The sequence below is a fragment of the Podarcis pityusensis genome, assembly GCF_964106645.2.
Source record: "Podarcis pityusensis genome assembly, chromosome: 8".
NCBI classification, from domain to species: Eukaryota; Metazoa; Chordata; class Lepidosauria; order Squamata; family Lacertidae; genus Podarcis; species Podarcis pityusensis.
In genome coordinates this window covers 24,534,639-24,555,038 of record NC_138033.1, presented here as the reverse complement: position 1 = coordinate 24,555,038, position 20,400 = coordinate 24,534,639, and the positions used below count along the sequence as shown (strand labels likewise).

The following is a 20,400-nucleotide window of genomic DNA, read 5'->3' as shown; positions in this document are numbered from 1 at the left end:
AATTCTCTTTCACACACAAAGACACATGCACACACAGAATACATTTTCAAAAATGTGTGTATATATCTGCTGGAAAGAGAGCATATGCTTCTTGGTTCAGAAGATTTTTTAAAACTGGCATGTACATTTAATCAATTGCTTAATCATATAAGTTGGGAGTCGATGAATCAATTTAAATTGCATTTAATTGGGCTGCAGCCCCAATAAGAACGTATTTGTAAAAAGGGTTTAATTGCCCCACCCTTAGCCTAGTGGAGGGGACCTTGTTTTAGCTAATGTTCTCAAAGACGATGGCTGTGGTGTGTTACAAGCCGCAGATCTCACAAAGTTGCTTCCCCCCAAAGCATTTGTTTGCAGTTCTGCTGCTGTGAACTTCTTTTCTCATGGTATCTGAAGCAAATGTACTGAATTTCATTTATGGTGGGGAAGGCTCACAATGCTTTGATGTGGTTTAAAGAAGATGGGTCTCTCCATCTAGTTTTATTTCATTTGTTTAAAAGCATTTCTCAATGGCTTAATATTTTAAAACCTCCCAAGTGGTATATGGAACATACAACTTAAAGAAACCTTAGCACAGCATCATAAAAACAGAGTTACAGTCTGAAAGGATCTGCACTATACTGCATTCAGTGCAGGGGTTTTTTTTTAGCTGGAACTCAGTTCTGGCACCTCTCAGGTGGGCACCATTGCCATTCTAAGAGAACAAGAGAGGGGTTCATGGGGAGTTCCAGCACCTCTTTTCTAGAAAAATAATCAAATGTATAATACCACTTTAAACAATCATGGCTTTCCCCAGCGGATCCTGGGAAGTGTAGTTCATTAAAGGTGCTGAGAATTGTGGGGAGACCCCTGTTCCCCTCACAAAACTACACTTCCCAGAGTTCATTGGTAAGAGGGATTGGTTGTTAAACCACTTTGGGAATTGTGGCTCTGTGAGGAGAATAGGGGTTGCCTCACAACTCTCAGCAACCTTAACACACTGAAGCTCCCATAATTCTTTGGGGCGGAGCCATTATTGTCTAGAGTAGTACGATACTGCTTTAAAAGTAGAGTGCAGACAGGACTTTGTATGTTATCAGTAGTCCTGGCGAAGCCAAACTGCAGCATTCCAGTTATTGTTCAACTCCAGCTCATATCAGCCCCAGCCAGCAAGTCCAGTGGTTGAGGAGGATGGGAGTTGTAGTCAAACAACTAGTGGAGGGCACCAGGTTGGCTACCCTTGCAGCCTCTGGTGATGTTGGACCTGTACCAACTCCTCATGTGTGCCCAACCTGGAATAGGGAGGATGAAGCACATCTTCACAAAATGTTAGTCAGCTTAATAGTGGCTTTTGCGTGTGTCTCCCCTGTCTGGGGTCCTGCTCTCATATTCATGGGGTGCCGGGGGGGGGTCATGGATCAAGACACATACACACCTGGTTCTGGCATGCAATTTTAGACCCTCAGGACCAGGTCACGCAGAGCTGGCAGGGTGTGTGTGAAGAAGGCAAACTGGGCACAGATCCATCCCTAAAATGCAGAAGAAATCCTAAAAATAGCTCTTGGGTTTCCTCCAGCCTAAAGCCACTGACTGGCAGCAGTAGGTTCAATACGTACGGGAACGAAGAATCCTCTTGCCCAGTGCATAATGAACGACTCACATGAATGCAATCATAAGCAGGGCCTGCAACAAAATGTTACAGCATGGAGTGCTTCTGTTCAGAGCTCTGGTCACTGCTTTCCACCCCCCCCCCGCACCAATTGTCAATTGGCGCTCTGTGGTGACTGAGCATGCTCAGTCCCCATGAGCTTTCTTCTAGCTGCCACCGCCCCGACCCTTTATTGTGCAGTTGTGCAAAGGTTGGGATTCTCCCAAGCCTGTTAAAAAGAATGCCACCCAAGCCTGTCAATTCCTCCTCCTCCTCGTGGGTGGGACTGTTTTGGCTGCATAAGCAATGAGGTAGCCAGTGCAATATTCTGTGGGCAATATATATCATTGTTGTCTCTCTTACTGCTGAGAGATATAGCTCAGCAGATAAGTGTCTTCAGTTTCTGATGGGAAAGACATAGCCTCCTCATTTTGATGTGGAAAACATTCTGGAGCTATGGCACTCCCACTGAAAAGGCCCTGTCTCTTGTGCTCTTTTGACAGATGTCTTGAGATGACCCCTGAAGCAAAGCTGGCGGGGGGGATGGTAGATAAACCTCCGCCGCCAAGGTAGTAGTGCAAGTGTTGCTTGCCTTGTACATAGCAGGTCTTGTACGTAGCCTTGTACACAGCAGGGAGACATTCAACCAAACATACCAATGAAAAACTCCCTCGGAACAGCACAGCCAGCATATGCTCCTTCAGCAAACATCTAGGCCCATGTGCCTGGCAGCTAAGCATCACTTCCAGCCCTTCTGCAGTCCCCCTCTTGGTTAGTTGACTTTCACATGCACAGAATTAACCCATAAGTTGGGCACGGAGTGATCACTGCTGTTGCGCTTCCAATGAGTGGAAAGGCTGCAAGCCTGAATGCATTTACCTACTTCCAAGTAAGTCCTATTCAGCTCAATAGATTCTACCTCCTACATTGTGCGTGGGTTTGCAGCCCGGATCTTTGACTATCAGGATTGCAGCCTAAAGCTCCCCCCCCAACCCTTTTATCCAAGTTTTGGGGGACAGAATAGGGAGTAGAGAGACAGTCACACAGGTGCCCCTTCCGCTAGAACATCCCACTCAGAGCCTGTGGGGCTGTAGAGAAGCCAATGTCTCGCAGCCCAGGGCAGCCGCTTTGGGATCTGCAGCCTCACCGTATACATCCCAGCTTCCTCTTGTGTTCTGAGAAATGCAGCTCCAGGCCAATTGCAGCTAGTGACTGTGCGGAAGTGAAAGTTGGGCTGTGAGTCACAGCAAAAGTAACCAGCCAGCAAGCCTTGCCTTTGGTTCAAAAGAGCAAGAGGTCTGAGACTTGGCGCCGTCACATTCACTCCACCTGGCTTTCCCAGGGCCTTCAAATGTATGGCATTGATGTGAGCCAGGTCTCCCAGTATACAGAGTCCTGGTATGGGAGTGGAGAAGCTTTGGTGCACCCGATGTTGCCGAACTGCACCTCCCATCAGTCGCAGCAAGCATGGTCAATGGCCAGGGATGATGGGAGTTGTAGTCCAGCAACATCCGGAGGGCCAAAGGTTCCTCGCCCTTGTCCTAGCATAGCAGCAGCTGTATTCTCTAAGACACTGTCTCTGCTTTAGGGTGCTTCCAGGCAACCTGTCGATGGAGCAACACCATCCTGATTTGTGTGCATGGAGGGCAGACGATGTTGGTTATTTAACGACAACCCTTCTCATTTGTTTGTGGGGAGGTTCAATGACATTCAGTGATCCTTCGCTCCCTGGTGCATTTCCCCATCATTTTCCGTAGTATAAAAAGTCTAGTGTTTTGGGGAAGTGTGTCCATTGTGCAAGACCTCCCAATCAACTGTAAATGCACAAATTTAAATTGACCAGTATGAAAAAGAGACAAAAATTGAACTTTGTTACCAATCTAGAGGTTGAAGGAGAATGTATTCAGAAACCAGAAGAAATTAGAAAGTGTTTCCAGAGATACTTTAAAAAATTGTTCACTCAAGGACCCCAAGTGGAGATGGAGATAAATAAATTTTTAAAAAGTCATGGCCTGCAAAAACTTACACAAGATAAACAAACAGCCCTGAATTACAAAATATCACAACAGGAAATTGAAAGTGCCATTCAGAACATGCAATTGGGCAAATCCCCAGGCCCAGATGGACTTACCTCCAAATATTATAAGACATTGAAGGAATATTTGGCTCAACCATTAATGGAGGTATGTAACCAAATTATGGAAGGGAAGGGGGCACCAGAATCGTGGAAAGAGGCATTCATCACCTTGATACCAAAATTGGAATCTGAAAAGACTCAACTTAAGAATTACCGTCCCATCTCACTCCTAAACGTGGATTACAAAATTTTTGCTGATATCCTGGCAAATAGACTGAAAAAAGTTTTAAAAGAAGTAATTCATAAAGACCAAGCAGGCTTTCTCCCTGGCAGGCATTTGTCCGACAACACCAGGAATATTGTTGATGTTTTGGAGTTATTGCAGACAAATTTGAATACAAAAGCAGCTTTGATTTTTATAGATGCGGAGAAGGCCTTTGATAATATATCTTGGAAGTTTATGAAGAAAAATTTGGAAGGGATGGGAGTGGGAAGGGCGTTCCAAAATGGTATTGAAGCAATCTATTCAGAGCAAAAAGCTAAATTGATAGTAAATAATGTGGTGACAGAGGAGTTTAAAATTGAAAAAGGAACACGACAGGGGTGCCCCTTATCACCCTTGCTATTTATTTCTGTCCTGGAGGTGTTGCTTAACTTGATCAGGAAGGATCAGCAGGTGGAAGGAATACAGGTCGGAGGAAAACAATATAAACTGAAGGCTTTTGCAGATGATTTGGTTTTGACATTACAGGAGCCAGAATCTAGCACAAAAAGAGCTTTAGAACTAATTTCTGAGTTTGGTCGGGTGGCGGGATTTAGGTTAAACAAACAAAAAACTAAGGTCTTGGCAAAAAACTTGACACCTTCAGAAATAGATGGGTTTCAAAAGGAAACAGAATTAAATGTGGTTAAAAAAGTGAAATACCTGGGGGTTAATTTGACCGGGAAAAATTTGAATCTATTTAAAGACAATTATGTAAAATGCTGGACCGAAATCAAAAAGGACTTAGAAATTTGGTCAAGATTGAAACTTTCCTTGTTGGGAAGAATTGCTGCAGTTAAGATGAATGTATTGCCAAGAATGCTGTTTCTGTTTCAGGCCCTGCAGATCGTGGACAGAGTGGAGTGTTTTGGAAAGTGGCAGAGGGATATTATGAAGTTTGTCTGGCAGGGCAAAAAGCCCAGAATAAAATTTAAAATATTAACAGATGCAAAGGAAAGAGGGGGATTTGCCCTGCCGGACTTAAGGTTGTATTATGAAGCTGCATCCTTCTGCTGGATGAAAGATTGGTTTTTGTTAGAAAACACTGATGTCCTAGATCTGGAAGGGTTTAACAATGCTTTTGGATGGCATGCATACTTGTGGTACGACAAGGTGAAGTCTCATAAGATGTTTAAAAACCATATTGTCAGGAAAGCTTTGTTCACTGTCTGGACTAAATACAAGGACTTAATTGAAAATAAGACTCCGAGGTGGTTATCACCGATGGAGGCTAAGGCCACAAAAATACTTAATATGGGGGGTGGCTGGGCAAAATATTGTGAAATAATAGAAAGAGAAGGTGACACTTGGAGGTTGCAGAGTTTTGAAAAATTGAAAGGAAAGGTGCGAGACTGGTTTCATTATGCCCAAATTTTAGAGATCTTCAAAAAGGACAAAAAAATTGGTTTCCAGGTGGAAAAATCAGAATTAGAGTTGGAATTACTTGAACCTAAGACGAAAGTGCTTTCAAGAATGTATAACTTGTTGCTTAAATGGAATACTCAAGATGAGATGGTTAAATCAGCCATGATTAAATGGGCACAAGACATTGGATACAACATTATGTTTGAAGACTGGGAAAGGTTATGGACCACCGGTATGAAATTTACGGCATGTAGTGCCTTAAAAGAAAACATTATGAAAATGATGTACAGGTGGTACATGACCCCAGTCAAACTCGCAAAGATATACCATTTGTCAGACAATAAATGTTGGAAATGTAAGGAGGCTGAAGGAACATTCTTTCACCTCTGGTGGACATGCCCGAGGGTGAAGGCCTTTTGGGAAATGATTTATAACGAGTTGAAAAAGGTATTTAGGTATACCTTTAATAAGAAACCAGAAGCCTTCCTCCTGGGCATTGTGGGCCAGAGAGTGTTAAAGAAAGATAGAACTTTCTTTTTATATGCAACTACAGCAGCAAGAATTCTTATAGCTAAATATTGGAAGGCACAGGAGTTACCCACACTGGAAGAGTGGCACACGCAACTGATGGACTACATGGAATTAGCCGAAATGACGGGCAGAATCCGAGACCTGGGAGAAGAGGCAGTGGAAGAGGACTGGAAAAAATTTAAGGACTATCTACAAAAACATTATAAGCTATATGAAAGTTGAGAATTTGCTAAGTTTTGGGGAAAACATGCTTCAGTATTGAGATTTGAAAATGATTGAAATTAAGTCATGACGGTGAAAAGTTTAAATTTAGAATATATAAACAGATGAAAGTACAAAAACATATGAAACAAGGCATTAATTTGCTGTATAATACTCTTTTATTGTAAAGAATGCAGGGATGGAAGATTTGGGGAAGTCCAGTTGAATATGAAAAAAGATGTGGAAAAGTGAATTTTCTTCTTTCTAACTTTTTCCTTTTTTGTAAAACTGCTTTTGTTGTGTAAATTGATGATGGATTTTGACTTTGGAAAATAAGCAATAAAAATATTATTAAAAAAAAAAATAAAAAATTGACCAGTATGTGGTTAAATCCAACCCAAAAATACTTAACAGCCTGGAATTGCTCTTAGTTCCTGTTTTTGTATTTGGGGAAGACGTTGAGGATGCATTTTTAATTTTTATAAAAATATCAAATCAAATCAGCATGCCCCTGTGTGAACTAGAGATTTTCCAGAGTATTTAGAATATAAGAGAGGCCCTGCTGGAACATAGGACTGTCTAGTCCAGCGGTGTGGAACCTCAGGCCTGGGAGTTGAATGTGGCCCCCAGACATCTCATCTGGCCCTCATGATCCTCTCCAGGCCACACCCTCACTGACCCTGCTCTACGCTCTCTTTCTGTGCCTTGACCTGCGATGATGCCTTTTGCTTGCCTGGATGGAGGTTGGAGAAGGGGTGGGGGCTGAAAAATAGCCAACTGTACGAAGGTAAGAAATGCATCTATTGCTCCATCCACCTCTTGTCTTTGGCCTGGCCCATCACTGGCATGTCATGGTCCCCACAAGGGGAAATGCAGCCCTTGAATGAAGGAAGTTCCTCAACCCTGGTGTAGGTCAACATCCTGTTTCCCACAGGGGCCAAATAAGTGCCTCCAGGAAGCCCACAGCTGCAGTGGCCAGGTATCCTATTTTACAGTGGACAGTCCTCTATTTGTTAGACTATCTGGTCTAAGGACCCATCTCCCCAATACAGTGGTACCTCGGGTTACATACGCTTCAGGTTACATATGCTTCAGGTTACAGACTCCGCTAACCCAGAAATAGTACCTCGGGTTAAGAACTTTGCTTCAGGATGAGAACAGAAATCGTGCTCTGGCGGCGCGGCGGCAGCAGGAGGCTCCATTAGCTAAAGTGGTGCTTCAGGTTAAGAACAGTTTCAGGTTAAGAACGGACCTCCAGAACGAATTAAGTACTTAACATCTCCTGCCAACCTAGCAGTTCGAAAGCACGTCAAAGTGCAAGTAGATAAATAGGTACCGCTCCGGCAGGAAGGTAAACGGTGTTTCCGTGCGCTGCTCTGCTTCGTCAGAAGCGGCTTAGTCATGCTGGCCACATGACCCGGAAGCTTTATGCCGGCTCCCTCGGCCAATAAAGCGAGATGAGCGCCGCAAGCCCAGAGTCGGTCACGACTGGACCTAATGGTCAGGGGTCCCTTTACCTTACCACTGTACATCTAGAACAGTATTGTACCACTTTAATCAGTTGTAGCTACTCCCAAAGAATACTGGGAACTGTAGGGTTTTTTTTTAGGATGCTGAGAGTTGTTAGGAGAACTGCCCGTTTCCTCCATAGGGCTACTGCTGATTGACTGATTATTTAATTTCTATGCTGTTTAATAAATTCAATACATTGATAAGCAGTGCACAAAAAAACGGAAGCAACAACAGCCGACTTTAAACAAAATATTACAAAGATACACAATAAAAATGTTACATTAATACAAAGTTACACACAAAACCAAATACAAATAAATATCAATTTCCTATCTAACACGCCCCCCCCCTTCTCCAGCTGTTCCCACAGTGGCTTAACAGTCAATCTCTCTTTTCAGGGAATGCTGACAACTGTAGCTCTCTTAAGGAGATAGGGATCTCCTACAACTTTCAGCACTCTTAACGCACTACGATTTGGGCAGCGGGGCGGGGCGGGGTGGGGGTGTTAGCCAAAGATACAGCTTTAAATTTATAGTGCAGATTGAGGCCTAGTCAAATTTCACCTCAATTGCTATCAAGTGTTTACATTATCTTTCCAGGCAGTTGCCTACTGACTTCCAATCTTGGGTCCAGTTTACATTATTAAATCCTTCATATCCCTATGAGGTAAGATACAAGCTGAAATGAGAAACTGAGCCAGCTCCTGTGGGGAAGGTGAATTTGGACCTCTTGAGAGTATTGGACCTCTTGAGGGTATCTTGCTGCTGAAAGCTGGATCTCTTGTACAAATTGCCTTGTCTCTTTCTGGATTGCTGAGGCATTATCTCATATTTCAATTATTCTAGTCTTGCATTCAGAGGAGGAGAGAGGGAGAGCTTTATAAACGACATTAATCAAAGAGGTCTCTAAACCTTGCATAGAATAAAATTGTAGATGAAGTACAGCTAAAAGCTACAAAACTATTAAAAACAAACAATACATAAGATAACTAAAACGGATCAACTAAGGCAGAACAAGAAGTGGCAGTGACTGGGTGACTGGCAGAGTGTGTGATCACAATCCTGATATTCCCACAAGGCGAGAGAGTCTCACAAGTGAATGGGTGATGGCTTGCCTTTAAATGCTTGGTGAGAGGGGTGGGGCAACTTGCTGGGACATCTTTGTTGCTTCTGTTCAGTTCTGAACTTCTTGCTGTACTCCTGGGTTCCTGAATCATGACTTCCGAGCACTGTGTCTGCTGCTGATTCTGTCTGGTTATTTGCCTGAATAAGGATTTCTTCCTTCCTTCCTTGAAAGATCCTGCGTCTGTGTGCGTTGCAGGGGAGCCAGGGCAGTCGCTTGGATCAGAATGCCGGTTTGAAACAAGCAAACATGATTCCAAAGTAGCAACTATTTGAGAGGGATGGACAGACAGATGGATAGCAAAATGGTGCACACAGAACATTTTGGAGGGTTATTGGGGGAATATTTTATGGTGCCCCCAAACTCCTCTTCTGTGCCAAAAATGTACACTTCCAAAAACCTGGCAAAAACATTCCCTGTTGATATTCAGCCTTATGACCCAGGAGTGACCATGGCTCAGAAATCTATTAGGTTAATCATTTGTCTTTATTAGTTATTTGGGGGATTTTTAATATACACATAGGGATTTGATGTGGATTAAAGGTATCATTCATTCATTCATTCATTCATTCGATTTATATACCACTCTTCATCCAAAGATCTCAGAACGGTTCTTGATGGATTCACTGATGATGAGAAGGGTAACTTTTAAGTCAGGGGAGTTGAAGCTATAGATTGGGTAAGGTCTAGGTCGCTTGTCCTGGACAAGCTGGCAAGTTAGATTCATGCTTTATGGTCATGTGGGGGCTGGCTGAGGGCAGACTGAGGTTGGTGGGACAGTGCCAGCCAACACTGCTCAGAACTTAATGTCAGCTTGTGAAAACACAGAAGGGTTTGTGGGAACCTGGGGGAGGGAGGGAAGCCATTACAGAGATAGCCCAGGGCTTGGAAGAGACATCATCTTACGAAGCCATAATTCTGGCTACAGACTGGGTTAAGCATTTCTCTAACGTATTTAGTGACCATTCAGGGCAATCCCACTAATCAGTTACAAGTAAAGATTTGTTAAAGTTACTGAATGGCAACTGGTGTAGAATAAGGAAATTAAATCCGTCATTGAAGGTTTGAAATTTTTTTAAAGTAAAGAAGATATGTTGCCTCCTGAGCTTTTTAAGGACCACATGGAATGTTGGATACCCATCTCGGCAGGTTTATTTACTTTCATAAATAGCACGGCCCAAATCCCTTCTGGATGGAAGATGAGTACCATTGTCCCAATTTTCAAGAAAGGGGATAGAAATGATCCACAGAACTATCGCTCAGTTAGGCTACCAGACATTTCCTTCAAGCTTTATGTGTGACATCTCCTTCATATATTATCAGACTGGCTGCACACTAATAATATTTTTCATGAACACCAAGCAGGGCTTAGAGGATACAGTACTATCGATCAATGCTTCACATTGATGCACATCATTAGGAAATATACCGAAAACATTAAGAACACTCTATATGCCGCCTTCATTGATCTCTCTGCTGCTTTTGATTCTATTAAGCGAAGCAGAGTGTGGGAGAGACTACTTAAAGCCAGCATCGGCCACAGACTTCTGTTACTGATTTGGGAACTTTACAGTGACATGGAAATGAAGGTTAGAGTAGATCTTAAGGGTGGTGTGTCTGAAGCTTTCAAATCGACTCGAGCATTGAAATAAGGCTGGATTGGGGGCCCCAGTCTTTTTAAGTTCTATATTAATGACTTGGTACCTTATTTAACCCAAGTTTACTCCCCTTCTCCAGTAATTAGGAATTAAAAAATTCACATCTGCTGTACACAGAAGACACAGTTCTTCTTCCTCTTTCTCACCTGGGCCTTAAAAATCTTTTGGTTGCTTTCAGTTCCTTTTTTTTTTTAAAATGATATTTATTCCAAATTTAAAATTACAAAAAAGAAAAAGAAAACCATACAAAATACAGAAAGAACTTTAGCCATAACAAAACATAAAATGAGCAAATAACAAAAAGACAATAAAATAGAATATAAAAAAGATTTAACAAAAAATATAAAAATGCATTGTATTGGAATAAGGCAAAAAACAAATTAAACCTTTACTTAGCCTTTTTCCATTTACTTATTTCCATGACCTCCTCTCACCTCCCAACTTTGTATTCTAGTTCAAATCGTATTTCCAGCAAATCCTTCTAACCTTCTTTTCATTTACATATTTTAACATTAAATAATGTAATTAATCCTCCTCTATTTCATCAATTTCCATACCTCATTTTTACTTAGTCCATTATATCATATCTGCCAAAACGACCTAATATTCTTTTTCCAACCTCTTTCTAGCATTCTTTTATATTGCAATATTTTTGAAGATATATTTTAAATTTTTTCCAGTCTTATTCCATCGACCCTTCTCCCTGGTCTCGAATTCTGCCGGTCATCTCAGCCAGTTCCATATAGTCCATCACTTTCATCTGCCATTCTTCTCGGGTAGGCAATTCTTGTGTCTTCCAGTACTTCCCAATAAGTATTCTTGCTGCTGCTGTCGCATACATAAAGAAAGTTCTATCTTCCCTTCGCACCAATTGGCCGACCATGCCCAGGAGGAAGGCCTCTGGTTTCTTCAGAAAAGTATATTTCAATACCTTTTTTAATTCATTATATATCATTTCCCAGAAGGCCTTAATCTTTGGGCACGTCCACCAAAGGTGAAAAAATGTACCTTCATTTTCTCTACATTTCCAACATTTATTATCGGGCAAATGATAGATTTTTGCTAGCTTGACTGGAGTTAAGTACCACCTATAGATCATTTTCATTATATTTTCTCTTAAGGCATTACAAGCCGTAAATTTCAGACCTGTGGTCCATAACTGTTCCCAGTCGGCAAACATAATGTTATGTCCAAAATCTTGTGCCCATTTAATCATAACAGATTTAACCGTTTCATCCTGTGTATTCCATTTCAGCAACAAATTATACATTCTTGACAAATTCTTAGTTTTAGGATCTAACAATTCTGTTTCCAGTTTTGATTTTTCCTCCTGGAAACCAATCTTTTTATCTGAGTTAAAAGCCTCCCTTATTTGATAATAATGAAGCCAGTCTCGAACTTTAGTTTTTAGTTTGTCGAAACTCTGCAACTTTAGTTTATCTCCAACTTGTTCTAAAATTTCACAATATTTTGGCCAGTTTGTCTCCATATTAGTTTTTTTTCAAAGCCTTAGCCTCCATTGGTGACAGCCACCTTGGTGTTTTACTTTCCAACAAATCCTTATATCTCACCCAGACATTAAACAGTGCTTTCCTGACAATATGGTTCTTAAAGGCCTTATGCGCTTTAACCTTGTCATACCATAGATATGCATGCCATCCAAAGACATTGTCAAAACCTTCTAAGTCCAAAATGTCCATGTTTTCAAGAAGCAGCCAATCTTTCAGCCAGCAAAATGCGGCTGATTCATAATAAAGTTTAAGGTCTGGCAGGGCAAATCCACCTCTTTCTTTAGCATCAGTTAAAATCTTAAATTTTATTCTTGGCTTCTTGCCCTGCCAGACAAATCTCGAAATATCTCTCTGCCATTTCTTGAAACAGTCCATCTTGTCCAAAATCTGTAATGTTTGAAACAAAAACAACATTCTAGGCAATACATTCATCTTTATCGCAGCAATTCGGCCCAACAATGATAACTTCAATTTTGACCATATTTCCCAATCCTGGTTGCTTTCAGTTCCTATTGTAAGCATGAAAGCCTCTCCAAAACCAATATCATGATTTTCAGTAAACACAGTACTAGATTTAAATGGAGTATGGGGACCATCATGATTTAGAGCAGATCTGATCTTTTATATACCTTGGGATACTCTTTAGTGAATATCTGCCTTGGAACTGGCATATTGAGGCAGAGAAAGTTGACACATAGAAAGCCAATAGGGGCACTGATGAAATTTTACTATAATGAGGGTGGTTAGCTATTCAAACCTGCACTGAAAAATTACAGTAGCAAAATGATTCCTCAAATGTTGTATGGAGCTGAAATCTGGGGTCACAACTTGAACTCGATTAAAGGGTTAGAAATAGTGCAGACTCAGTTTATTAGGAGATTATTCTCCTTACCTACAGGAGTGTCAGAATCTCTTTTACACACTGAAGCCGGGTGGGAAACGTATAACACCAGAGCGGCTTGCACCCACTTAAACTACTTGAAAAAGCTCACTTCTTTACCCATTGAGCATCTCCTGGCTATGTGCTCTGTGGAACTGAGGACTAGCCATCTGTGGAATTCAAATGGTCAAAGTATTCTAGACTATTATTGTTTCCAGGAGTTGAACGTGGATAAGCTAAGGGACTGGCTCTTATGGCTAGAATCCAGAAGGGACCTGCAATCGATTTGAACCACCATTTTTTCTCCTTTTGAAAACAGAGCATTTCAGATCTAGCTATTTGACCAAACTCTTGCCTGCCTCATTAAGAACTGCTTTTATAGAGTTGTGATTTCAAGTGCACACAGACCCTTTATTTGTGGGCAACCCCAGGTAGAATATATCTCCCATTGTATGCTAACTTGTCCATTTTACGCAGATCCAAGGAGGCTCTTTCTAAAACCCCGCTTTGGACAGGAAATCAGCTCTCCCTGACAGAGAGGGTCCAGTGGTTGCTGAGTGACAGCAGTGCTGTAGTGGCACATAAAGTGGCCCTTTTTTGCTCTGGAGGCAAAAAAAGGTTAGGAAGAAGTAACTGAGTTACTGTATCCCTGGTGGTTTCCCTGTTATTGTCGCCTTCCTAATTTATGGTTCCTGTTTTTATTTGCAGTTGTTTCAGATATTTTAAGCGGCTTGTGGTTGTATGGATTTGCCATGGCTTTTGGCTAGTACAATGGGTTTTTTTTTTACATTATTAATTGTAGAGATAGATGATGGGGCAGCTCCAACAGGCAACAGAGCTACATCAGTTGCCACCTATTTCATTCTAGATCAGCACACACCAGCAGGAAACAGGCTGTGATATGAAAGTGAAGGCAATACACTTGTTGCTGAGACCACAGTTGGTTATTTCTGTGTCATCGGAGTAGACTTTGGCCAGCGTGGTTTCTGCTCTGAAAAGCGCGACATGGTCTGTGAGGTGGAAATGGAACTTTAGTATGGGTTTATTTACTGCAATTTGAGCTCGCCTTTTTTCTATGTAGCTGAAGGTATCGTGGGGTGGTTCTCTCAAGCTTCCATTTTTATCTTGTGACAGAACAATCCTGTGAGGTAGGCCAGGCTGCCAGATGGTGAATGGCTCAAGGTTATCCAATCAGATTTCATGGCTGGCGGGGTGGGGTGGGGGGTGAGGCAGCCTCAGTCCTAGCCCAACACACTTAACTGCTGCACCAGACTGGATTCACAGTGTTGGAAAAGCCATGGTTTTCCTCAAGGGTGGGGCTGGTTCACTGCTTCCTGATTGGGGCGGCAGTTACAAAATGGAGAAGTTTGCTCAGCCGATCGTGAGTCAAGGAACTCTGATCGGGAAGGGTAGTCCAGTTCATCTTCCTCTTCCCGCTTTGCCTCAGGTTACACACAGCCAGCCGATGCCCTTCAGATGTTGCTGAGCTACAGCTTCCATCATGCCTGATGGGAGTTGGAGTCCAACAACAACAATGGCTTCAAGTTGCAAGAAAGGAGATTCCGACTAAACATCAGGAAGAACCTTCTGGCAGTAACAGCTGTTTGACAGCGGGACGGACCCCCTCACGAGGTCGTGGATTCTCCTTTTTAAGCAGAGGTTGGATGGCCATCCGTCATGGGTGCTCGATGAAGCTGAGATTCCAGCATTGCAGGGGATTGGACTAGATGACCCTTGGGGGTCCCTTTCAACTCCACAATTCTATGATTTTATTAACATTTTGAGGGAACTGCACTGGCTACCCCTGATGCAGGCTGGTCCAGGAGGAGAAGTGTTCTTCTAAGTGGGGCTATAGCTCGGCACTAAAGAAGGTCCCACACTCCTAAGAAGAGCCTGATGGACTGGCCCATCTTAGCCCAGCATCCTGTTCTCACAGTGGGCAACTGGATGCCTGTGGTAAAACCGCAGGCAGGATCTGAGCACAACTCTCCTCTTCTGCAGCATTCAGAAGCGTTACTGCCTCCAGCTGAGGAGTCACTGACAGGCTTATCCTCCACAAATCTGTCTAATCCTCTTTTAAACCCATATAGGTTGGTGGCCATCAATGCCTCTTGTGCAAGTGACCTGTATAATTTGACCCCGTGCAGTATGAAGGACTTTCTTTTATCTGTCCCAAATTTTCCAAGTTCTACTGTTTTGGATGTCCACAAGTTCTAATAAAAACCTTAATAAATATCTGGATGTCCACAAGTTCTAGTGTTTTGACACAGGGGGAAAAGCTTGTTTCCACTACAGTGGTACCTCGGGTTACAGACGCTTCAGGTTACAGACTCCGCTAACCCAGAAATAGTGCCTCTCGTTAAGAACTTTGCTCCAGGATGAGAACAGAAATCATGCAGCGGCGGCACAGTGGCAGCAATAGGCCCCATTAGCTAAAGTGGTGCTTCAGGTTAAGAACAGTTTCAGGTTAAGAGCAGACCTCCGGAACGAATTAAGTTCTTAACCCGAGGTACGACTGCACTTGCTTTCTCCATGCCATGCATTATTTTATAAACTTCTGCAATGTTGCCTCGTACTCGCTTTTTCTCTAAGCTGAAAAGTCCCAGACGCTTCAGCCTTTCCTCCTAGGAGAGTCACTCCATTCAGCTCCCAGCATCTCCCCCTTCCCATGGTTGTAGCCAATGAACATTTACTCAGAGTAGACCTATTGAAGTCCATGGTCCTGGCCCATTAATTTCAACGCATCTTTTCTGAGTAAACCTTAGTTTAGCACAAGCCCCTGTCAATAGTTTATAAAGATTTGTGATGATCTACAAGAATAACAAACTGCAGAGGAAATGGAAGAGAAGAACAGTGGCTGACATGAGAGCAAAAACTATAAAGGAAGAAAAACAACAACCCTGATGTCCTTTTGGGAGGCAGAAAACACTAGGAGGGAAAGAGATATCTAATAATTAAATTATGGCTCAGATATTAGCAGCCTTGGGGCCTGTGGAATAACTGGAAACCCAGATATTTGTTTTTGATCAGATAAGTAGAAAGAATAAGGAAAAAGACAAGCAAGGGGTGAGAAAGAGGGGGAGGTGGTAAGTAAGAGCAATTCTAACTCTCCATATCTCCAGAAAACAAATTTATACATATATTATTTTTAAATAACAGTGCTATTTTTCTAGAAAAAGAGGTGCTGGAACTCACCATGAACCCTTGTTCTCTTCTAATGACAATGGCGCCCACCTGAGAGGTGCCAAAACTGAGTTCTGGTGAGTTCTGGCTGAAAAAGGCTTGAAAAATAGACGCCCCTTTCACTCCTTTTGTAGATGCAACAATGCATCTACAAAAGGAGTGAAGTAACCCCGGCCCAGCCTGACCCTTCTGAGCTACACAGCCTCACTGGCTTGGCTTCGCATCCTCCTTGAGAGATTTTACTTGGGTGGAATGCATTCTTCAACTTAGTGCCTCTTGCTGACCTGGAATTGGAGCAGAGAAGGGGAATGTGAGCCTGTGCAAAAACTAGCCTACTGTAACAGGCCCTCTGGACTCCCCCCAGCCACAGTCCCGCTCCTCTCCTCAGGCCACAGCCCTTCCTGGGTCTGCTGCACTGGAATATCTCCTTGAACCCCGATGGTGCATTTTTGCTTGTCTGGATGGAGGACAGACAGGAGTGTGTGTGTGTGTGTGTAGAAACTGGCTTAGTGTACAGTGATAAATTCCCCGCTCTCTCTTTGCTCTTTCCACTTTTTCCTCTGGTCCTTCCCACTCCTGGCACGTGGCCCCTGGACTGTTGCCCAGAAGGGAATAGGGGACTCAGTCTGAAAAGGTTTGCCACCCCTGCCTTAGAATAACCAGTTTGCCATCAGAGGCACAGGACGGCATGTCAAACGACAGACAGACATGTCAGTCTCCGTCAGAACCTCTCTTTGTTACTGCTCAGTGAAGGGTTAAAGAGCTGTGGTGGGCTTGGCTGGTCCTGGCTTCCCCAGAGGTCTCTATCTTCCTTCTCACCGCCACCCCCCACCCCTTGCCCTTTGGGCCACTTTGAAGGGCGCCCAACGCCCTTGAGCCACGACACGTCCAATTCAGTCCGTCGTTCTTTGCTCCCATTGTGTTAAGGCACCCACCATGGAAAACAATTTCACAGACCAGCCGTCAGGAGAGAAAGATCGGAGGTGACAATTGCCTGGCCGGCAAATGGGCCTGGTGGCGAAACAGAGAGCAGAGCAAACTCGGCAGAGGGCCCAGAGCAGGGAGTCTGGCGCTGCTGCTACTGCTGCTGCTTTTGTGGGGGTAGGGATGAAGGGAAGGCACATTGACTTCGCTCCAGCTCTTGGGAGCTAGCAGTGTGTGGAATCAGCAGCCCTCAAGATTGCACGGTCACATGTTTGGGCATAGACAATAGAAAACCGGTGAGCAAACAATTTAAGGTGCCTAAATGCAAAATAGGGAAGCGGGTGGCACTGTGGGTTAAACCACAGAGCCTAGGACTTGCCGATCAGAAGGTCAGCAGTTCGAATCCCCACGACGGGGTGAGCTCCCATTGCTTGGTCCCTGTTCCTGCCAACCCAGCAGTTCGAAAGCACGTCAAAGTGCAAGTAGATAAATAGGTACCGCTCTGGCGGGAAGGTAAACGGCGTTTCCGTGCACTGCTTTGGTTCGCCAGAAGCAGCTTAGTCATGCTGGCCACATGACCCGGAAGCTGTACGCCGGCTCCCTCGGCCAGTAAAGCGAGATGAGCACCGCAACCTCAGAGTCGGCCACTACTGGACCTAATGGTCAGGGGTCCCTTTACCTTTACCTTTAAATGCAAAATAACTGGGCATAACAAGCCTCTCTGTGAGAAAAGCAACCTAACAGCTGTCTCAGACTCTCCAAGTGCCCCTGTTTTCCAGGGACAGTCCCAGATTTACAGAAGCCGCCCCAGTTTCAGATTAGATCCCAGAATGTCCCTATTTTCATTGGAGAAATCTTGGAGGGTAGGATATCTTAAATAAGAAAAATAACATAGGAACGAGCCTGCTGGATCAGGCCAATGACCCATCTAGTCCAGCATTGTGTTTTCACAGGAGTCAACCAGATGGGGAGCCCGCAAGGAGGCAGTATGTGATTGAATCCCATTTTGAAACGGCAACCATCTGGAAGTGCCTTTCATCTCACCTCTCTGCAAACTTTGCAACCCAATCAGGATGGGTACTCAATAAACAGGCCACCTGGAAATGGCTGAGAATGCTTATGCTGTAGAACAAGCTCCGTTGAAGCTTGTGTGGTCAACTCTTCAGTTTCTTTGCTGGAATCCTGAAGTCCATTGGCTGGAGTCAGGTGCAAAAAGAGGAAGGATAGGGAAAACATACACTTAGAATTAAGAAAGAGCACCAGGGCTGAGCTTGCAATCCTGCCACAGACAAAAATCCACTCCTGGTTTTCCAACCATTTTATTTTATTTTTTGTCATTTCAGCAGCTTAATTTAGGAAGCATTGGGTGGGTGGGGGAGTCATTTTGTTGTTGCAGTTGAACAACTGGGAGTTGCAAAGCCTTGCCAATTTACGGCAAATCGCCCAGAAATGTACTAATAGATCCCAATCCACCTCCTGCCTTGCCCTGCAAGTTCTATGACTCCCCTAGCTAAGTGCAGAGCCACAGGGAAGCAGGATGGAATTGGAAGGAGTGAGGGAGTGAGGGGGTGTCATGGGCCCCACAATGCTGTCAAGATCAGGGCTGGGCTGGCAAGCCCCAAGGTGGCAACAGCAGCAGCAGGAAGAAGAAGGAACAAAGAGGAGGGGCCTGACTGATGGGAAGTGGGATTTGAAGGCAGTGCTCTGCCACGTGTACCTTGCTTTCAGCCACTTCAGAAGGGAGAACAGGGATGCCAGCTCCTTCCTGCCCGCACTTCCTGGCAAAGTGGAGGGTCTCAGTGGAGGCTGGGGAGGGCAGTAGGCAGTGCAGGGAGGCAGGTAACTCAGAAGGTGGCAGCAACTGCTACTAAGCCTGTACCGTTGCTTCCCTGAGTAAATATCTCTTCCTTACTTACACATAACAGCCTCTCTCTGCATGTGTTGATTGCGAGATGGGAAGTGGGTAACACAGGTAAATGTAAAGGTAAAGGGACCCCTGACCATTAGGTTCAGTTGCGGACGACTCTGGGGTTGCGGCGCTCATCTCACTTTATTGGCCAAGGGAGCCGGCGTACAGCTTCCGGGTCATGTGGCCAGCATGACTAAGCCGCTTTTGGCGAACCAGAGCAGCACATGGAAATGCCGTTTACCTTCCTGCTGGAGCAGTGCCTATTTATCTACTTGCACTTTGACGTGCTTTCGAACTGCTAGGTTGGCAGGAGCTGGGACTGAGCAACGGGAGCTCACCCCATTGCGGAGATTCGAACCGCTGACCTTCTGATCGGCAATCCCTAGGCTCTGTGGTTTAACCCACAGCACCACCTGCGTCCCGGGTAACACAGGAAACCCTTGAATAGAGCAATCATAGAAGTTGGAAGGGACCCTGAGGATAATCTAGTCCAACCCTTCAATGCAGTAATATGCAACTGTCCCATACGGGGATTGAACCTGCAACCTTGGCGTTATCAGCACCACCCTCTAACCAACTGAGCCTTCCTGTATGCTAAGAACAGTAAGGAAATATAACAAATAAGTGGCTTGGCCCCCTTATCCCTCCTGGGATTTGAGCACAAGGCTGAGTCTTATCCCCACCATATTCCACAGCCAGAGATCGAACCTGGTTACTTCCCAGGACCCAGACGGTCAGGGCAGTATCAAAGGAACACACGCTGTCTTCTCCTTCCATGTGTGCCTTGTGCCCAACCCAGATCTGGTCCTGAGGGCTGGGGCACACTTGTTGTTGTTGTGTGTACATTTATACCCTGCCTTTTCCCCTGACAGGGACTCAAGGCGGCTTAGAGCTAAAAATCAGAACAGCTAAAAACATAGAACAGATTTAGTGGATGCACTGGGGGGAGGGGAGAGAAATGGGAGAGTCCTGCTGCACAAGCAGAAATCCTTGTCCTCGTGGAACATGTTATCTGCACAAGTTTGGATACAACCTTCAGTATTTTGCAGGAGGGATTCAAGTGAATACCAGAACTTTAGTGTTGTGCCTTCAGAGTGGATTAAAAGACTGTGTTGCCCTAGCACAACAAACATACCTTTTTTTAAAAAGAGACTTTTTGTAGTTTGGAAAGTGACAGGGAAATGAATCGGAAAGTGTGGAATTAATTAACAACAGGAAGACTTATAAGCACCCTGCAAGCAATTCAGGATGAATGCAGAACAAATGCTTATTATTAATATTTATTATTATTTACTTATTTAGAGCATTTGTACCCCACTCTAAAAAGGCTCACAGAGTGGCTTGCATACAGTCAATTAATCCAAGCTGGTCTCTGCCCACAGGCTCTCAAGTTAAAAAAAAACAAAAGATGACACAGAAGGGGAAAGGGATAGGGAGGGAAGAGGAAAATGAAGATCAAACTCAGGCACTAATTCTTAAACATTTGTCCTTATAATGACCAGATTGCAAGGTTCTATGACCTCACAAACAAATCAGAACAAATGCTCCATAAAGGCCAGGTATAATCTACCCTCTGTGTAAACTTTGTGCAAGACAATCAAATGCTCAGTAAATGCGATGCAGACTTGCAATGTCTTT

General features: G+C 43.9%; 1 protein-coding gene across 3 annotated transcripts in view; it reads left to right on the top strand.

Moving 5' to 3' along the window:
* FGR (FGR proto-oncogene, Src family tyrosine kinase) overlaps positions 1–20,400 on the top strand; it is a 58,661-nt gene that overhangs the window by 20,924 nt on the left and 17,337 nt on the right. The gene's annotated exons all lie outside the window — the stretch shown is intronic.